We start from the raw sequence: 7,361 nt of genomic DNA, 5'->3' as shown, positions 1-7,361 counted from the left end.
ACAATTTGCAGTAAGTAATGCCTTTCAACTTCAAGCCAATGCACCCAAGCCACCATTTGCAGTAAGTAGTGGCTTTTAACTTCAAGCCATTGCATCCAAGCCACCATTTGCAGTAAGTAGTGACTTTCAACTTCAAACCACACCCAAGCCACACCCAAGCCACCATTAGCAGTAAGAGGTGCCTTTCAACTTCAAGTCAAAGCTCCCAAGCCACCATTTGCAGTAAGTAGTGCCTTTCAACTTCAAGCCAATGCACCCACGCCCCCATTTGCAGTAAGTAATGCATTTTAACTTCAAGCCAATGCACCCAAGTCACAATTTGCAGTAAGTAATGCCTTTCAACTTCAAGCCATTGCACCCAAGCTACCATCTGCAGTAAGTAGTGCCTTTCAACTTCAAGCCACACCCAAGCCACACCCATGGCACCATTTGCAGTAAGTAGTGCCTTTTAACTTCAAGCCACACCCAAGCCACCATTTGCAGTAATTAGTGCCTTTCAACTTCAAGCCAAAGCACCCAAGCCTCCATTTGCAGTAAGTAGTGCCTTTCAGCTTCATGCCAAAGCAACCAAGCCATCATTTGCAGTAAGTAGTGCCTTTCAACTTCATGCCACCATTTGCAGTGTGGTGTCTTTCAACTTCAAGCCACACCCGCCATCATTTGCAGGAAGTAGTGCCTTTCAGCTTCAAGCCACACCCAAGCCATCATCTGCAGGAAGTAGTGCCTTTCAACTTCAAAGCTCCCAAGCCACCATTTGCAGTAAGTAGTGCCTTTCAAATTCATGCCAAAGCTCCCAAGCCACCATTTGCAGTAAGTGGTGTCTTTCAACTTCAAGCCACACCCAAGCCACCATTTGCAGTAAGTACTGCCTTTCAACTGCAAGCCAAAGCACCCAAGCCACCATTTGCAGTAAGTAGTGCCTTTCAACTCCATGCCACCATTTGCAGTAAGTAGCGCCTTTCAACTTCAAGCCATTGCACCCACGCACCCCATTTGCAGTAAGCAGTACCTTTCAACTTCAAGCCACACCCAAGCCATCATTTGCAGGAAGCAGTGCCTTTCAACTTCAAGCCAAAGCAACCATTCCACCATTTGCAGTAAGTAGTGCCTTTCAACTTCATGCCACCATTTGTAGTAAGTGGTGTCTTTCAACTTCAAGCCGCACCCAAACCACACCCAAGCCACCATTTGCAGTAAGTAGTGCCTTTCAACTTCAAGCCAAAGCAACCAAGCCACCATTTGCAGTAATAGTGCCTTTCAACTTCAAGCCAAAGCTCCCAAGCCACCATTTGCAGTAAGTAGTACCTTTCAACTTCATGCCACCATTTGCAGTAAGTAGTGCCTTTCAATTTCAAGACACACCCAAGATAAGATAAGATAAGATAAGATATAATTTATTGCCACACAACCAGGGTCGGTGGAATTTGGGTTGTCAGCAGCGATACAATAATAAAGAACACACAACCACAATAAAAATGTAACACAAACATCCACCACAGCATTCATCGCTGTGGTGGAAGGCACAAAATTTGGCCAGTCCTCCTCCATTTCCCCCCCCCGTGGACAGGACCAGAGTCAGTCCAGGATCGGCTCTTCCTCACCGGAGACCACGGCTTTAAGTTGTTGTAGGCCGCAGGCCGGCGGTCGAGATTTACAAGCCAAGCCAACCAGGGGGAGGGGGGGGCTTTCTGGAGCGCTAGTATGAACCATTTTAGAACCAATAGACATTTTTTTTGCAAGCTTTAGAACCAATAGACATTTTTTTTGCAAGCTTTAGAACCAATAGACATTTTTTGCAAGCTTTAGAACCAATAGTCATTTTTTTGCAAGCTTTAGAACCAATAGACATTTTTTGCAAGCTTTAGAACCAATAGACATTTTTTGCAAGCTTTAGAACCAATAGACATTTTTTGCCACCTTTAGAACCAATAGACATTTTTTTACAAGCATTTTAGAACCAATAGACATATTTTTGCAAGCTTAGAACCAATAGACATATTTTTGCAAGCTTTAGAACCAATAGACATCTTTTTGCAAGCTTTAGAACGAATAGACATATTTTTTGCAAGCTTTAGAACCAATAGAGACATTTTTTTCAAGCTTTAGAACCAATAGAGACACTTTCTGAAAGCTTTAGAACCAATAGAGACACTTTTTTGCAAGCTTTAGAACCAATAGAGACACTTTTTGCAAGCTTTTGAACCAATAGACATTTTTTTGCAAGCTTTAGAACCAATAGAGACACTTTTTGCAAGCTTTTGAACCAATAGACATTTTTTTGCAAGATTTAGAACCAATAGACATTTTTTTGCAAGCTTTAGAACCAATAGACATTTTTTGCAAGCTTTAGAACCAAGAGACACTTTTTGCAAGCTTTAGAACAATAGACATTTTTTTGCAAGCTTTAGTACCAATAGACACATTCTGCAAGCATTTTAGAACCACTAAGGGCACTTACATTTGAGTAGACATGTGTTGTGTTATTCACAGCTCAGAGAAACGTGACCCTCTGCCTTCCTCCAGCTTGCAGACACTGATTGAGGCACACCACTTCCTGGTTTTATAGTCCCTCCCCCCTGCCGCCAGCGGGGGCAGCAGAGAGAATGGGGAATGTTGTAAAAACATTAATATCTCTGTCATTTTTAATCGGCGGGAAAAATCCTCAGCACACGTGCGGCGGAGGGGGGCTCTGAGCGAGGTGGCCAAAAATGATGGCCATAGGTGGCGGCGTTCTCTCAGAAATCGCAGCACAGATCGCCAAACCGGTCAAGTACAGAGTTTTAGTAATATATAGAAGTTCAAGTTCAAGTTCAAGTGAGTTTATTGTCATGTGTCCCTGTCTAGGACAATGAAATTCTTGCTTTGCTTAAGCACACAGAAAATAGTAGGCATTTACTACAAAACAGATAAACGTGTCCATATACCATGATATAAATATATACACACATGAATAAATAAACTGATAGTGCAAATAACAGAAAGTGGTTGGTAATAATCAGAGTTTTGTCCGAGCCAGGTTTAATAGCCTGATGGCTGAGGGGAAGTAACTATTCCTGAACCTGGTTGTTGCAGTCTTCAGGCTCCTGTACCTTCTACCTGAAGGTAGCAGGGAGATGAGTGTGTGGCCAGGATGGTGTGGGTCTTTGATGATACTGCCAGCCTTTTTGAGGCAGCGACTGCGATAAATCCCCTCGATGGAAGGAAGGTCAGAGCCGATGATGGACTGGGCAGTGTTTACTACTTTTTGTAGTCTTTTCCTTTCCAGGGCGCTCAAATTGCCGAACCAAGCCACGATGCAACCGGTCAGCATGCTCTCGACTGTGCACCTGTAGAAGTTAGAGAGAGTCTTCCTTGACAATCCGACTCTCCGTAATCTTCTCAGGAAGTAGAGGCACTGATGTGCTTTTTTGATGATTGCATTAGTGTTCTCGGACCAGGAAAGATCTTCAGAGATGTGCACGCCCAGGAATTTGAAGCTCTTGACCCTTTCAACCATCGACCCGTTGATATAAATGGGGCTGTGGGTCCCCCTCCTACTCCTTCCAAAGTCCACAATCAGTTCCTTGGTTTTGCTGGTGTTGAGGGCCAGGTTATTGCGCTGGCACCATATGGACAGTTGCTCGATCTCTCTTCTGTACTCTGACTCATCCCCATCAGTGATACGCCCCACAATAGTGGTGTCGTCAGCGAACTTGATGATGGAGTTCGCACTGTGGTTCGCTACGCAGTCATGGGTATAGAGTGAGTACAGCAGGGGGCTGAGCACGCAGCCTTGAGGTGCTCCCGTGCTGATTGTTATTGAGGCTGACACATTTCCACCAATACGAACAGACTGTGGTCTGTGGACGAGGAAGTCAAGGATCCAGTTGCAGAGGGATGCGCAGAGACCCAGTTCTGCGAGTTTGGTAACCAGTTTGGAGGGGATGATTGTGTTAAATGCCGAGCTGTAATCAATGAATAACAGCTTGACATATGAGTTTTTGTTGTCCAAGTGGTCCAGTGCGGAGTGGAGGGCCAGCGAGATCGCATCCACCGTTGATCTGTTGTGGCGGTATGCGAACTGCAGTGGGTCCAGGTTTTTGTCGATGTAGGAGTTGATTTGCTCCATGATCAACCTCTCAAAGCACTTCATCACCACCGGCGTTAGTGCCACTAGTCGATAGTCATTGAGGCATGTCACCTTACTCTTCTTGGGCACCGGGTATAATTGATGCCCTTTTAAAGCAGGTGGGGACCTCAGACCTCAGAAGTGAGAGGTTGAAAATGTCCGTAAAAACTCCCGCCAGTTGGTCCGCACAGGTTTTTAGAACACGACCGGGTATACCATCAGGACCAGGTGCTTTTCGGGGGTTCACCCCTCTGAAGGATTTCCTGACATCGGCCTCTGTGACTGAGACTGAAATGCCATCGCAGCGAATGGGGGATCGGGGAGGCACATCAGTATTCTCCCTGTCAAAGCGTGCGTAAAACGCATTGAGCTCGTCAGATAAGATAGATATTCAAAAACTTGAGAGCATGCTGACTGGTTGCATCGTGGCTTGGTACGGCAACCTGAGTGTCCAGTAGTGGAAAAGGCTGCAAAAAGTTGTAAACACTGCCCAGTCCATCATCAGCTCTGACCTCCCTACCATCGAGGGGATCTATCGCAGGTGCTGCCTTAAAAAGGCTGCCAGCATCATCAAGGACCCAAACCAACCTGGCCACACACTCATCTCTCTGCTGCCATCAAGTAGAAGGTACAGGAGCCTGAAATCTGCAACATTCAGGTTCAGGAACAGCTTCTTCCCTACAGCCATCGGACTATGAAACGCAACCGCAAACAAACTATGAACTATAACAGCCTATTACACTTTATCTGTGTATTTATGTGTGCATATATATATTTTATGGTATATGGTCACATTGATCTGATCTGATCTGTATTTATGCTTAAAATATTCAGTCATGCTGCAGCAGGCAAGAATTTCATTGTCCTATTTGGGACACATGACAATAAATTCTCTTGACTTGACAAATATCCTGAAAACTAATGCTGCCAAAAATACTTCTGTTCTTTCATATTCCTCGAGTTATTCTACTGTGATATAACAAAAAAGGGGAGTGTATCTACTCCAGCACCAAATTCCACCAAGTTTAGTAGCACTCACACGCTTACTAACAATGCCACCTGCACTCACATTAATATAAATAATGATTTGTATAGTACCTTTATCCTAGCAAAATGGCCAAAGGTGAATTAGTATTTTTCAAAGTATTTTGGCATTGCAACACAATGAAAGATAACCAAGAACTTGTTGAAAGCTATCTGCTTTGGAGTGGGCAAAGCCAAGACAATTAGGGTCCCAAGGCTTACCTGCCAATGTCATTAAACACCATTAATTGAAGCAAGAGGCAAATAAAATCAGCCATCTTCTGCCAATTTTCAAGAAAGTTTATAAAGCTGCAGCTCATACTGATAACTTGGATAGTCGCCAGTCCTCAGAAACACGAGGAAGGCATCTGCTTTTTGTTCATTTGGGACAGTTTGAATGTAATAATCTTTCCTCTGGTCTGACTGTAAAAGACTGTAAAAGACTAAAAGAGACAGTAAAAGAGACTGAGGTAGGGTCCCAACCCGAAACGTCACCCATCCTTTTTCTTCAGAGATGCTGCCTGACCCTTTGAGTTACTCCAGCACTTTGTGTGCACTTGTGTGCATCTTTGGTGTAAACCAGCATCTGCAGTTCCTTGTTTCTTCTTTTTCTTCTTCTAGAGATTTCATCTCACAGCTTCAGACACCAAACCCTGCCTCCAGCAATCATTGGAAATATTAACTTGGAGAGATGTAAATCAGCTTACAGTTCATAGTAGCTTATTTTATACAGATTACATTTGCCAAAATTATCCCCTGTGTTGACTCATGATGCACAGAAACTTTCCACACTGCAGTCAGTGAAACGTTCATGATTTCATAATAATTGGACCTTGACTTTCTTCTGTGAAGCAGCAGCAAGTAAGAATTTCATTGTCCAGTTCAGAGACAGTGTATATGATGAATCAACACCCTTGAAGTGTGCTTTCAATTATCTACACAGCATGTCTTCTGGCTTTCAGCTGGAGCTTAATTAAAAACCTTCAATATAAAGGCCACCACTGCTGAGGATAGCCTCTTTTAGGATTGAGACGTGATGTGGACTATGTTTACAATTACCCAGGTTGTTATCTGTTCTGCCCAAGAAATTGTATATAACTAAAAGTACGGGAGATCTAACACCATTTCCACCTGCAGGAAGCAGTTTGTTTAGCGTCTGGTGATGGTGGTAATATTCCGAATGTCTGCCTCAAAATTCTCGTTGACTTGGCAATGAATTCCACAGATACACCACCCTCTGACTAAAGAAATTCTTCCTCATTTCCTTTCTAAAGGTGCGGCCTTATATTCTGAGCTTATGGGCTCTGGTCCTAGACTCTCCCACCAGTGGAAACATCCTCTCCACATTCACTCTATCCAGGCCTTTCACCTTTCGGTAAATTTCAATGAGGTCCCATCACATCCTTTTAAACTTCAGCGAGTACAGGCCTAATGCCTTCGAACACTCATCATATGAGCCTTCATCTGTGAGGATCTCCGGCTAAAGTTTCTTGAACTGAGTATTAAATCCATTATTTTTAATAATGTTAAAAAATATTCAGCTTCTACTATGGCAACAATTTGCATTTACATGTGAAATGTGAATGAGATGGGTTGAAAGAATCTTGTCTCAAAATCATTTAATTGTAATTATATCACATACTCAACTTTACCAGTTGAAGTTAAAGTGCCATGAATTTGATCTGCATTTATAGTCATACAGTGTGGAAACAGGCCCTTCATCCCAACCTATCCATGCTGACCAAGCACCATCTCCACTCGGCCCACCTGTCTGCGTTTCGACCATATCCTTCTAAACCTTTTCTATCCATGTACCTGTCCAAATGTCTTTTAAATGTTGTGATAATATCTGCCTCAACTACCTCATCTGGCGGTTTGTTGCACAGACTCACCATCCTATTGAAAACGCAGCCCCTCAGATTCCTATTAGTGTCTTCCCTCTCACCTCAAACCTATGTCCTCTGGTTCTTGAATCCCCAGGTCTGCGTTTACCCGATCTATTCCTCCGTTGATTATGTATACCTCTATTAGATCACCCCTCATCCTCCTGCTCTCCAAACAATAAAGTCCTAGCCTGCTCAATCTCTCCCTATAGTTCAGGCCCTCGGGTCCTGGCAGCACTCGCATAAATTGCCTTACACTGAGTCTAATAAGGAAATGTACATGATGAATGTATTTATCTTTGCACTAAAGTAGATTTGTGATTCCACTGTCTTAATTTTAGCTAGCA

Source organism: Amblyraja radiata, chromosome 19 (genome assembly GCF_010909765.2).
Source record: "Amblyraja radiata isolate CabotCenter1 chromosome 19, sAmbRad1.1.pri, whole genome shotgun sequence".
Lineage (NCBI taxonomy): Eukaryota > Metazoa > Chordata > Chondrichthyes > Rajiformes > Rajidae > Amblyraja > Amblyraja radiata.
This window is presented reverse-complemented; position numbering follows the sequence as displayed.